The following is a 14051-nucleotide window of genomic DNA, read 5'->3' as shown; positions in this document are numbered from 1 at the left end:
GTCCTACAATGCCTGTTCTAGCCACTCTGGTCATAACTTTGAACTCTACTGCCCTGCCCTCAGGTGACCAACTGTCAGACCTGCCCTTTAAATTTTCTGGGAATTTTGAAAGTCCCCTTCCTGTTTGCTCAGCAAGGCGTGGAGTGCTTGCCGCGCTTTCCAGGTGACCATGCCTTCACGCGCCAGACAATCCCCAGTACGGAGCAATGGCGAGGTGCTGGACCTCGTCAGTGTTTGGGGGGAGGAAGCTGTCCAGTCCCAGCTGCGCTCCAGCTGTAGGAATTAAGATACCTACAGGCAGATATCAAGGGCCATGACAGAAAGGGGCCATGACCAAGATGCACTGCAGTGCAGGGTTAAAGTGAAGGAGCTGCGGAATGCCCACCACAAAGCGCAGGAGGCAAACTGCCGCTCCAGAGCTGCTCCCATGACCTGCTATTTCTACAAAGAGCTGGATGAGATATTTGGGGCCGACCCCACCTCCACTCCGAAGAGCACCATGGACACTTCTGGGGCCATGGCAGCCCAGAGTGCAAAAAGGCAGGAGGCAGAAAGTGGAAGCGAGGGTGCTGAGGAGGAGGGGGGCCCAGAGACAGAGGACGGCCTAGTATCCCTAGATGCATGCAGCCAGGAGCTGTTTTCAAACCAGGAGGAAGGTAACCAGTCGCAGTGGACAGTGCTTGGGGAAGAACAAACAGCAGATGAGGTAAGCGGCTTTTATTTTGAGATGGCAGTTGTTGGGTACGGGCTGTTGGGGGGTGAGGAGGGTTACAGAAAGAAGGGTTAGGGCTGCATGCATGCCTAGATGTGGAATAGGGGGTTGATGTGCTTTCTCATATCATGGTAATCGGCCTCAGTGATCTCACTGAAGGTCTCCTGCAGAAGCTGGGCAATCCACTTGCGCGGGTTCCTTGGCAGAGCTACTGTGCTCCTTGTCCCAGTAAGGCTAACATGTCCATGCCACTGTGCCATTAGGGGCGGGGGGACCATTGCTGCATACAGGCAAGCCACATAAGGGCCAGGGCAGAAGCCGCATTGTTGCGGAAGACCCTCCCTTGCTTCCCAGGTCACCCTCAGCAGCGAGATATCTTCCAGGACAAACCCATCCTCTGAAAAATGTGGGGACAGTGTTGAGTATAGGGGCCCCCGGCAACCAAAAATGGCCAAAAGCACGCTCCACAGTCATTCTGCACTGACTCTGCCTGTTGTTGAACAGATCCTTGCTGCTGTCAAGGCTCTCTGTGTACGTTTTCATAATCCAGGGCATTAAAGGTCTCAAATGATCACAATGGGCATTTCAACTTCCCCTACGGTGATCTTCTGCTCCGGGAAGAAAGTCCCAGCTTCCAGAAAAGGCCTGTGTTCCGAAGGATGAGTGCATCATGCACCTCTCCAGACCAACCTACATTAATATCCATGAAACGCCCACGGTGATCCACAAGAGCCTGGAGAACCATCGAGAAATACCCCTTCTGATTTATGTACTCAGAAGCTAGGGGGTCTGGTGCCAGAATTGGAATATGCGTGCCATCTATTGCCCCTCCGCAGTTAGGGAAACCCATTTGTGCAAAGCCATCCACAATGTCACGCACATTGCCCAGAGTCACAGTTCTTCTGAGCAGGATGCGATTAATGGCCCTGCACTCTTGCATCAACACAATTCCAACAGTAGACTTGCCCACTCCGAACTGGTTAGCAACCGATCGGTAGCTGTCTGGAGTAGCCAGCTTCCAGACTGCAATCGCCACGCGCTTCTCCACCATCAGGGCAGCTCTCAATCTCATTTCCTTGTGCCACAGGGTGGCGGTGAGCTCAGCACAGAGTCACATAAAAGTGGCTTTCCTCATCTGAAAGTTCTGCAGCCACTGCTTGTCATCCCAGACGTGCATGACAATGTGATCCCACCACTCAGTGCTTGTTTCCCGAGCCCAAAAGCGGCGCTCCATGGCGGTAAGCATGTCCGTGAATGCCACAAGTAATCTCGTGTCGTATGCGTTATGCGTGTCAACATCATCGTCGGACTCCTCACAGTCACTTTGTAGCATAAGGAGTAACTTGAATGCAATTCATGACGTGCTGGCGAGACCCATCAGCATATTCCTCAGCAGTTTGGGATCCATTCCCGCAGACCGAAAGGGAAGACAGAGTGTGCAGTACAAAAAACACTGAAAGATGGCACCAAATGTAGATGGAAGTGGTCCATCATGGGGCATTGGGACAGGACCCAGGATGCCATGCACCCTCCTCCCCCCTTCCCACAAGCCTCAGCGCCAGTACAGAATGGGAAGAGGTGCTCTGTGGGATAGCTGTCCACAATGCACTGCTGCAAATGCCGCTGCAAGTGCCGCAAATATGGCCATGCCACTGCACTTGCAGCTGACAGTGTGAACACATGGCAGCACTCTCCCCGCTGCTGTCTCCGAGGGCTGGTTTAACTCCCGGAGCTATACATCTGCAAGTGTAGCCAAGCCCTAAGTCTAAAGCTTTAATACAAAGCTGCTTTGAGTTAAGCTAGACATGCCTGAAAACAAATTCCTTTGAAAGGACGCCTCAGCTCTACCTAAAACATCACTACTACAATGTTAACATGTGCAACTAAAACAGGCAGACTCAAAGCTGATGTACAAAAGTTTCAGAGCCCAAGGCTTTGTCTACACAACACACCTTTTAGTGACACGTCGGGCAGTGTAAACGCTGTTTGTGAGCGGGGTTCGCGTTGTCGACAGGAGAGCGCTTCTGCCACTTTTACACTGCCAACGTTTACACTGCCACTTGCCGCAGCAAAACTTGTGTCTTTCGGGGTGGGGGAGGGCCTTTTTTAAGCACCTGTGAATGACAAATGTTTTGTCGTTCAATTGGCAGTGTAGACAAAGCTTCATTCTGTAAACTGTATCCAAAAGATACATGGGATTGGAAAAAAAATACAAAAAGTAACTTCTGTGGCATATGCTCTTGGGACTCCTGACACATTAGACTGCTGAAAGTCACTACAAAAACCAATAGTGGTATCACTGTCATCAATGACATACAATCCATGACTATCATGAACCCTCCCTGCTTAAAAATAAATAAATAAATAAATCTATACAGTGGAAAAACAATTCAGATTACTACTGAGAGTGAAGATCAAATGGCTTTTTTAAGTCAATCATAAAAGATTGCTCCGTTTGAGGAAAAAGGGAGTCCTCCTTTAACAAAATAGGAAAAGCAAAACATCTTTACTCTTGTTGCATGACAATTAAATTCTTTTTGCCATTTTCAAGCAGGAGGATGATAAAACTTCATTAGGACAGTTTAATACATTTAATGAAAACCTGATACAGAATACACAATCAAAAACACAAAGATGTATTTCAAATGTTGTTCATTCTAAGTTGCCTACATAAATTAAAACCTTCTAATGCTGCCAAGATGCAGACCTTACTAAAGCAAAACGTGTCCTTACAAGTTCTTCATTAATAACGCCAAACAGAAAGCACACAACCATTCCCTCATTCCATTACTAAAATGACAACATGGGAAGAAAAAGGAAGTTCTCAAATAGCTGAGTTATAACTATTAGAGTTGGCTGGAAATTGGAATTCTCATTCCACAGGAAATTCCAAGTTTCCAAAAAAAAAATGTCTGCAACAGAAAGATAAATGAAATGTTGAAGTTTCCTGAAGAATCGGAATTCCAAAAGTTTTGTTTAGAAAGGCAAACGCATTTTGTATCAAGCTTTCGCAGAGCCAGGAAGCTCAGGGAGCCTAGGCTCCCAGGACTTCTGGGGAGGGGAAGAGACACAGAGGTGCTGACAGACAGCTGGTGTTGCATCCCGGGCCTGGGCCAGCTGCCCTGCCATTGTGACAGGGAGCCACACCACACTGTCTCCCACCTCAAGAGTGAGGTGAATATACCCCCTCCAGCACTCCCACAAACTGTAACCCCCTTTTCAGCTCCCTCCATGCTCTCCAGCAGTGTCCTCTTTTTGGGAAACTGAAAGACGGTAACACTAATGCAAACTGCCATCTAGGAAGATTTGTCCTGTTCCATAGAGGAGTCCTCTTGTATCCCTTTTTCCCTTGTCATGCAGGGAGAGGGGTCTGAAACCTGCTCCAGGTTCCTACTGCTCAGGGTCCAGATTTGCTGCTTCTAGCTTGGGAGAGGAACTTCATGAATATGTCCTGCCATGTCTAGCACTGCTGAGAAATGCAGGTATCTCGATCACAGAACATGCAAAGATCCCCATCTAGGTATTCCACAAGTGGAGTAGAGCAGACAGTGGTTTCCCCATTTTCTTGTCTTTTATCCCCTTCCCCCCCATACTGTACTCCACAATGGTGGGAGAGGAGGGGATGCACCAATAGTGTCTAAGCAGCAGACAGGCCATTAAATCCCATTGTTGAGAAAGAACCAGAAATACAGCTGCAGAAGGCAAATGTATGGCCAAAGTTGTTTGTTTTGTGTGGCCAAAGTTGGTTGGTTGTTTTGTTATGCAGCCACACGTCTGCCAAACCTTCTTATAGTCAGAGGCAGAATGAAAAACTGGCAGGCTATTCAGGGTAGCTAGCCACACCCTCTCTTATCAGTGACTGACAAGTCTGGTTCTGCCTGTATAGCTACATGCAAATAGAGTATATAGGTTAATTGGTTTTTGCACCTTGCACATTAAAGAGAATACTAGGATTATAGTCTGAATAAACATGCGTAATGCAACAAACATACCTATCTGCACTACTAAACTCAAAAACACATGACAAAGTGGTAAACGATAAAAAGCATTTTATGCCAGATTTGCATAAATAGCTGTTCAGGCTATCATTTTCGTGTAAAAAGACACATCTCTATTTAGCACTATCCAATAGAATTTTACAATGCCAGGATAAAACAACACTCCCTCCATATGTTGTTGTTGCTGGTTTTATGAGAGAGAAAAATTTAGTATCTCCACTATTGCTGACAGGAGAACTTCAGTAAATCGCTCTACTTTTGCCATTATTTTTCAATTTCATCTTGTGAGTTTCTACTGTGATTAGTGTGTTTCTCAGAAAAGAACTTACAGAAACTTACACACTGTTACCCTGGGGGCAGAATACATTTCAAAATAGATAATTTTTGAGGAAGGAAATATATGACTTCAACCATTAGCTGAGTAGGCTCTTTTCTTTTTGAAATTAAAATTTTACACTGTGAGCAGTTCTATCTACAGCTGAAAACAGTGAAACATGTTTACATTCAATTTTTTTCTTAATCTCAAGGTTTTTTTAAAATGTGCACAATAAAAAGGATTTTTTTAAAAAAAAGCTGAATAGAAGAGTTCAGAATGGAATGCGGATATCAAACTAGTTTTTTTCCCCTTAAACATTTAAAATAAAAACCTGTTTTGAGATCTCTCAATACTGAAGTTAAATTAGTCAATAATTAAGTACATAGGAATGCAGCAAGTAGGTTGTAGTAAATTACTTGTGTCACAAACCAGTCAAACCCACTAACATGAGCCAAGAGGTTGACACATCCCACTTAAAGCGTCAAACAGAATTCTTAACAACAAAATGGATTTAAATAGATATTGTGAAAAATTATCTAACCTTTGGGACCAACAGGACTATAACACAATTACAAAAGTTATTTTTCATTCCAATACCTATCTTCATCACTTATCTTTCACAAAAACTTTTGAAGTTTTACCTCTCAGCCCGAAGTTGAATACAACTTGGAACACCTGAATAAAAATCAAGCAAATTGTTGTCTTACACAACTATTTAGATAACAGCTTACATGTTTTTTAAAACTATCAACCTTTTAAAAAGCAAACCAGTTTTAATTTTCCATCTGACATTCAAAATAATTATATATTTAATCCTCTGAGGACAGATCTAATAATGTTGAGAAGAAAGTTACAAACATTTTAAAAATGCAACCCTTTTAATATATTGCTGTTTTAATTATTCCGAGCCAGAGCTAAGCAGCAGAGGATATTGGAATAGCTTCACCTGTCTCTTCAATAACCCAACATACACGTCCCCCTCATGTCTGTCTCCACTTCAGAAGATTTCCACTGACTCTATATTAGTCCCTACACCAGGGGTGGCCAACCTGAGCCTAAGAAGGAGCCAGAATTTACCAATGTTCATTGCCAAAGAGCCACAGTAATACGTCATCAGCTCCCAGTGCCTCCTGCCCACTGGCAGCTGATCAGAGCAAGGGCATGGCAGGCTCAGGGGAGGGAAGGGGTGGAGTGGGGTCAGGGCCTGTGGCAGAGCCAGGGGTTGAGCAGTAAGCACCCTCCCCCTGGCACATTGGAAAGTTGGCGCCTGTATCTCCAGCCCCGGAGTCGGTGCCTATACAAGGAGCCGCGTATTAACTTCTGAAGAGCCGCATGTGGCTCCGGAGCCCCAGGTTGGCCACCCCTACCCTACACAATTTCCTCAGCTTCTCAACCTGCAGATCCTGTGCTGATGCCTACCTCTCCATGGTGGGGAAGGCTGAATCAAGAGCAAGAACCAGACTGTGCTGGACAGGCAGAGAGATGGGACACAAGCAGATCATGCAGGCACAGCAAATGGACTTATATGTGGCCAGTGCAGCCTGTGGCTGGGTAATCACTGCCAAAAAGCCAGAAGCAAGAGAGGGAGAGCTGGGTTGTGGTACACTGGGTGCTGACTTTTTTTTTTTTTTTTTTTTTTTTTTTTTTTTAAAAACGAGGAAATTAAATTACCCAAAACTTTAACACAAAGTTAAGGTTGCCCAGTGTTGCCTTGAGACCTTCGAGAATGTAGTGTGTGGCTAAACTGAAGCCTCTGAAAACCAAGATATGAAGAAAAAAGGTAAATGACACCCCTGCAATGTAAATTTAACACTTCTCTCTTTGAACTATGAATATTAGGCTATGTCTACACTACCACTTATGTCAGTATAACTTATGTCACTCAGATGTGAAATAACACCCCAGAGCAACATAAGTTACACAGACATAAGCAGTGGTGTGGACAGTATTATGATGGTAAAAGATCATCTCCCACCAACATAGCTATCACCGCATGGATTGGATGGATTAATTATATCGATGGGAGAGCTCTCTCCCACTAGCATAGAGTGGCTACACTAGAGATCTTACAATAGCACAGCTGCATCAATACAACTGTGCCACTGTAAGCTCTCTAGGGGAGACATAGCCTTAGCGCTTTATCCTTAAAGATGCTACAGAACGCTTTGGGAAGAGAGCATTTGAGATCTGTAGAAAGAAGTTTAACATCTTCTCTTTGTTAAGGCAAAACTTTAGGCCAGGTGTGGCAAACAGGATCTACTTACACTTAAACACTGTGCCTACACCATACAACCCCACCCACAGCCCCTTCACTTGTGCCCTGAAGATTCCTTCTGAGATACTGCCTTCACTTATCATTCACAAAACCCTGGAGATCACTGCCATGTTTTCCACCAGGCTGCTGACATTCCTTATGGCAAGAAGATACCCTTGTGCTCCTCTACTGACACAACCTTCAAAATTTATCATTGAAATGAGGCATACTTAATCTCAAGGTACACATGCACCTTTCTTCATATCAGTCACAGCTCTCCCAGACTGCTCCAGCTAATCCCTGCATCACTTCTCAGCTATACTGAACAAAGAAGACAGCTGGCATGCCCGCGGGACCCTCCTGCCCGGTCCCTGAGCTGCTGGCCTGGGAGGCCAGCCCCAGGACCCTCCCCTGCTGTTCCCCCTGCCCCGTTGTTCTCCCTCCCCCGCAACCTCAGCTCACTGCACCGCTGGCGCAATGCTCTGGGTGGCGGGGCTGCGAGCTCTTGCTGGGCCCAGTGCTCTGTGCTGCGCAGTGGTGTGGCTGGCTCCAGCTGGGCGGCATGGCTGCCTGTCCTGGTGCTCTGGGCGGCGTGGCTGCAGCGCCACCAGCCACCGGTGCTCCAGGCAGCACGGTAAGGGAGCAGGGGGGTTGGATAGAGGGCAGGGGTCAGGGCAATCAGAGGACAGAGAACAGGGGGGTTGGATGGGGCGGCGGGGGGCAGTCAGGGGCAGAGGTTCCAGGGGGGGTCAGGGAGAAGGGGTGGTTAGATGGAGCAGGGGTCCCGGGGTGTACAGTCAGGAAAGAGAGGAGGGGTTGGACGGGACAGCAGAAGGCAGTCAGGGGGCGGGGGCTCCGGGGGCGGTCAGGGGACAGGGAGGAATGGATGGGGCAAGGGTCCAGGGGGGGACAGGACATCAGGAGAAGGGGGGGGGGCTGAATGGGCCAGGAGTCCCGGGGGAGCCGTCAGGGGGCGTGGGCCGGGCTATGCCTGGCTGTTTCGGGAGGCACAGCTTCCCCTAACCGGCCCTCCATACAATTTTGGAAACCCGATGTGGCCCTCAGGCCAAAAAGTTTGCCCGCCCCTGCCTAGTCCTTCCTCATGTCTACTTATTGCAGATTCATGGATTTCAGAGATTATAACGGACCGTTAGATCAGCTAATCTGACCTCCTACATAACAGGCCTGATAAATTCATCCATTTACTACTGTACTGAGCCTAGTACCTTGTGTTTGAGTAAAGTCTCTCAAAGGCATCCAGTCATGACTTGAGGAGATGGAGAATCCACCACTTTCTTTGCTAGCTTCATACTAGCCCTACTAAACAATTTGCAGTAGCTATTGCCAGTTTCAACAGGGCAGTGCTGCAGCTGCACCGTGGGGGCATCATTTGCCTTAACTTTTTATTTCCGGTTTTCAAAGATTTAAGTGTGCATTCCTTAATGCTTCATTTCCTGGTTTTCAGAGGTTTATGTTTAGCCACTCTCTACATTCAAGAAAGACATGAGAGTCATCACTGGGCAAACTTAACTCTGCATTAATGAAGTTTTTAGGCATTTAATAAAGACACATAAGATGCAGTTTGTTTTTCTAGAAATTCATGTTTTTCCTTCTTGTATATCTTTATGTAATGCTCAATTTAAGTACAACATTTTGAGTATAGGTCTAAAGAAGTTATAGAATAAATACAATCACTTCACTGTAATCCTCCTCTCTCCCCACACTTTAAAGGGGAATTAGGAGGGAGGTGGGGGGTAATGTCTAGACATTACTCAACTCTCTTGCTTCTAATGTGCAGTAAAAATCGATGGAGAAGAACTAGACCCTTCCTCATGTGACTAGGAAAGCCCACAGAATATGCTGTCTTGCCAATACACTTAAAATTTCTTTTACTGATACATCCATTCATATGATGGATACAAGCTTATTTTCATCCTGCTCTTTTATTAGAAGGCAAGCCTCCATCTTTAAGCAAACATTGCAAAGGACTGAAAATAGTTTCTATAAACTTCCTCTAATGTCAAACATGACTAAATCACAAATATTTTTAAGTTTCAGAGTAGCAGCCATGTTAGTCTGTATTTGCAAAAAGAAAAGGACTACTTGTGGCACCTTAGAGACTAACCAATTTATTTGAGCATAAGCTTTCGTGAGCTACAGCTCACTTCATCGGATGCATTATGCATCCGATGAAGTGAGCTGTAGCTCACGAAAGCTTATGCTCAAATAAATTGGTTAGTCTCTAAGGTGCCACAAGTAGTCCTTTTCTTTTTGCAAATATTTTTAAGTTACTATGCTACACACACACTAAAGTCACTACAACTTACATTGTTTTACACCTATAAAACAAATCAAATTCAAATCTTCTAGAATGACAGACTCAAGGGTCAACGACCTCATATTCATCTGAATGGACAATACTGTACAGCAGAAGCTTCATTTATCCAAAAAGATATCAAAGATTAAACTATGTCCAATATTTGGATACAACAAATATTTCCTAACAGTATTAATCCTTTGTGAACAAATGAAAATTTGAAGCTCGATTGAAAATGGCTTATTCAGATTGCTCTCCCTCACTGAACAGCCTTCTTAAAGTAATACTTTCAAATGCTGGCAGCAACTTACAGCCAAAAGCTAGCAAACAAGAATATCATCACAAACCAGAGCACTCTTCTCAACTTGAAGTGACACCTGAATATTTATTCATAAACAGGTGATAGCGATCATCCCTCCATCGTATGGCTGCTATCGTTACTTCTTGTATTATGAAACGTATTTTACTTTAGCTGCTCTTGGTTGGACAGCATATTTCCACTAAAAGTGTACCTACAGTACACACACAGACTTATTATGAACCACATATCCTGTTGAATCTGAACAAAAAGAAAAATGTTTTTAAAAGCAAATACTAAATTTAATTGCTAAAAAAAGTATAAATCATGATTTTGCAGTGTATGACTTCTAATTGAATTACACACAGCTCTTGTGACCTGGTAAACAGCATTAGTGGGTGTCCTAGCCAATACAGAATTTTCCTCAAAACTACAGCAGATTAAATACAAACTAAGAATATTTGTAGTTAATATAGGAATAAAGTCTTATAATGCTCTGCATTTCACTCTTCAGTGGCATTGGGTCTAAACCTCTCATGAACACAGGCGCATTTCTTATTACCACCTTAAATTATTGAAGTCTAACACTCTTCGGGACTAAAGAATCTTTCCAGGATTTCACAATAAGAACATTCAGAATCTTCTTCACCATCCCCCAGTCATGTTTTGATTGGCAACTGATACTGCATGACTTCTCAGAGATGCCTAAAGCTACAACTATCTATGGAGCTCATGTCAGTGAAGAAACTCCCACACCTACTTTTTCCCCATCCCTCACCACCATTATGGCAAAGGATACACTTTTAGTTTAATTAAAAAAGAAAAATCCTGTGCCACCAGTTTGACAAGGTATGAGGCAAACCCATCTAAATTTCAATTACATCTTTGAGACGTTTTCTTAAGAACGTTCCCCCACTCTTTCCCTCTCCCCCACAAAAAAACTGGCTGAGATCCACTACGATCCCACACATGCTGGGATATAAGAGAGAAAAAGAGAGAGCCTGTCTGTGTGGAGGGGCAAGAGTGGATGGTATGTATGGTTCCTGTCCCCAAAATTCTAAGCCTGGCTCTGGTTACAGTATATTTACATTTGTGAAAATTTAATGAGGATTCAGCTTTTCTGCTGGGACCTCACATTACAGGACTGGCCAAAAGCAAAGCGTACTGAAAGATCAAATACTCTGAAATCAAACATTACTGAATTGCAATTTGCCCAAGGGAACTTACAAGTATGTTTCTGTTTGTAAATTACCAAGCACACTTTGTATTCAAAATCAATAAATAATGGTAGAATTCTTGCCAACTGGCATTTTAGTATTAAATACATTTTTTAGGCTTTCTATACAGTTAAGATGTGTCTGCAATTCAACGTTTATAAGACAATTAGTCACTACATGGGTATTTAATACCTAGATTTTACTGACACCAAAGCTAGATATTCTTGCAAGAACAGATGCTGGTCACAACACATTCTGCACAATAGTTTCAATGGAATGATGTTCCTGTTTGTGAAAGCTGTGAGAAGCAGCTGAGGCACTGCCCTGACCCACACAGTCATTCATCTTTGCCTCTGGCTGGCAGAATTAGGGCTATGGCTATCAGTTATAAAGTAAATTTTTCAAACTGAGTTAAAGGGGAGTGTTTTGGGAACATCTGTTGGAGGTTAACCAAGCCACACGTTAGGCAAGCGTCAACAAGAATTTCCCCCCGCCCTCAGTGCTCTCATATATAATTTTTTGCCAAGTGACGAACAGCGTGGTTTTATAATTCCAAACTTGCTCAAGCAGGTAGTGCTCAATAAGGACAGATACCTGTAAGAAGTCTACCAACATTTGAGAGAGAACTAAAGTTGTGGGTGCTTAAATTTTTTATTTTATGTTTATGCTATATTATATACAGGAAGTAATATTAGTTATCCAAGTTTATTTGCCAGTTAAGAACTTGGCATTCACTCTGTGCAAAGTAAAGTAAAATCTCTCATTTTGTTGATCTACAATGTAAGTGTATCCTAGGGTTAATAGCTATGGGAACTGAAACATACATTGGGAAGTTCAAGAATTTGTTAGAAGTAATTTTGAAAAATACGCTTTAAACCAACCTGGCTAATATAAAAGAATCTTAGCAATCTTAAGCCTGTAATTTGATTTCTCATTTGTTATATGCCACAGTTCTAAACGTGAAGATAACATCTTCATAACAGATATGTACATGACATTTTGGTACAGTTATCTAATAAAGTAATTTAAGAAAAAGATGTCAAAAATTTCCCCAGTGCATTCCTCTCCTCCCAAAATTACTAATACTTACTTTAAAACATAGTTAAGAATTTAATATCTATTATACAAGCTAAAAAAAAGTTTAGTTTTGAAGTCAACCATAGTTATAACTATATTGATGTAAATTCATATCTTAGATTATAGCAGTGGTTCTCAAACTTTTGTACTGGTGACCCCTTTCATATAGCAAGCCTCTGAGTGCGACCCTCCCTTATAAATTAAAAACATTTTTTTTTTAATATATTTAACACAATTATAAATGTTGGAGGCAAAGCCGGGTTTGGGGTGGAGGCTAACAGCTCACAACTCCCCATGTAATAACCTGTCGACCCCTTAAGGGGTCCCGACCCCCAGTTTGAGAACCCCTGGATTACACTGAATAAAAAAATCTCTATATACAGACAAGGTGTTAGTGTAAATGACAATCAGGGCTCTGAGTTTAGAAGCCTTCTCCGAAGAGCTCATTCTGAAAGTGTGACCGTCACTCTTCTGCAAGTGAATCAATCACCTTTACCACCATGATCAGAAATTCCAATAGTAATTACAATGTTCGTAATAATTTGTAATTAACAATTATAAAGCTTATGAGCTTTTAAACTATGAGACAAGAAAAATGGGTGCAGCTGTCTAAACATTTGACCTCAAATTATACCAAGCAGTACTAAGTATTTTCCCAATTCCTACAGCCTACTTAGACCATGGAGACATATTGATATTGCACAACTAAATGGTGATTTACGTCTTAGAATTTTCACATCCTACTTTGGAAGCAAAAACTAATTGTATTGAGGAGTATAGAACAAAAAAGGCTCAAGTTTCAGAAGATGGTATTGTTGAACCCCACCCATAAAATACATTTTGAAGGCTAGCACAAACTGCTCTAAGGGAACAAAAAAATCTCTAGTTACACTTGCCTGCCTGATGTATGCAACTATAAACATGTGAGACAACACCAAGAGAAAAACTGAGTGTAAATGAAAACTTTGTAGTCTTCACAGCATTTTCTGTGGATTTTTTGAAAACCACCTTTGATTGCCAACCTGCAAAAATACAACTCCAGACTTACAAGCCTAAGACTCAGTTATCACCACATAAAATACTTTTCCTAAAAATAAGAATCCATAACAGCCCAAAGCAGCTTTTAAAACTAGATATACAAAAATAACTACATCAAGCACTAAAACAGTTACAGTGAAAAACAGTCTATAAAAATTAGAACATGGAAGTGAAAAAGTTCTGTGATACTCCGTTACCTCAGAATAGCACCCAGGAAGCCCCATGTTCACCACTGTGATATGATTTTGTGTTTTGTGCAAAATATGCCTTGTGAGATATCATTTAAGAAGTCTTGATTTGTTGAACATTAATACCTGTTGAATTGTGTATGTTACCATTGTATCTGAAGTTATGATGTTTTGGGTGTGTGTGCGTCCACAGCCAGCCTTTCAGGGGCAAAGGAGCATCTACTAAGACACACTTACATCAGGACCAACCATGGCCCATTAAGGGGAACCCAGAATCTTTCTAGCCCCTGGAAGAAAGTATAAAAGAGGGACAGTGACATCATCACTTGGCCTCTCTCCTCCCCGATCTCAACATCTGGAATACAAAAACTTTAAAGTGGGGAAGATTGGTCCCAGCCTGAATGGGAATACAGCCTGTGTATTAAGAACTGTGAGCTGCCAGTAATATCTTTTAGGGTGAAAAACTGCTTGATTCAAATCTTGCTTAGTCTATAGAATTTACACTACAAATTTATTTTTAGGTCTTATGTAAGCAACTTTGATCTCTATGCCCGCTACTTAGAATTACCTAAAATTTATCTTTCTGTAGTTAATAAATCTGTTTTATATTTTACCTTGAACAGCTTCTTCCTCTCA

General features: G+C 42.8%; 1 protein-coding gene across 11 annotated transcripts in view; it reads right to left on the bottom strand.

Annotated features, from left to right (window-relative positions):
• The window catches only part of PPFIA1 (PTPRF interacting protein alpha 1), an 89622-nt gene that overhangs the window by 62636 nt on the left and 12935 nt on the right, over positions 1-14051 (bottom strand). The gene's annotated exons all lie outside the window — the stretch shown is intronic.

The sequence above is a fragment of the Natator depressus genome, chromosome 6 (genome assembly GCF_965152275.1).
Source record: "Natator depressus isolate rNatDep1 chromosome 6, rNatDep2.hap1, whole genome shotgun sequence".
NCBI lineage: Eukaryota > Metazoa > Chordata > Testudines > Cheloniidae > Natator > Natator depressus.
The sequence above is the reverse complement of the archived record's forward strand: the minus strand, read 5'-3'. Positions and strand labels throughout refer to the sequence as shown.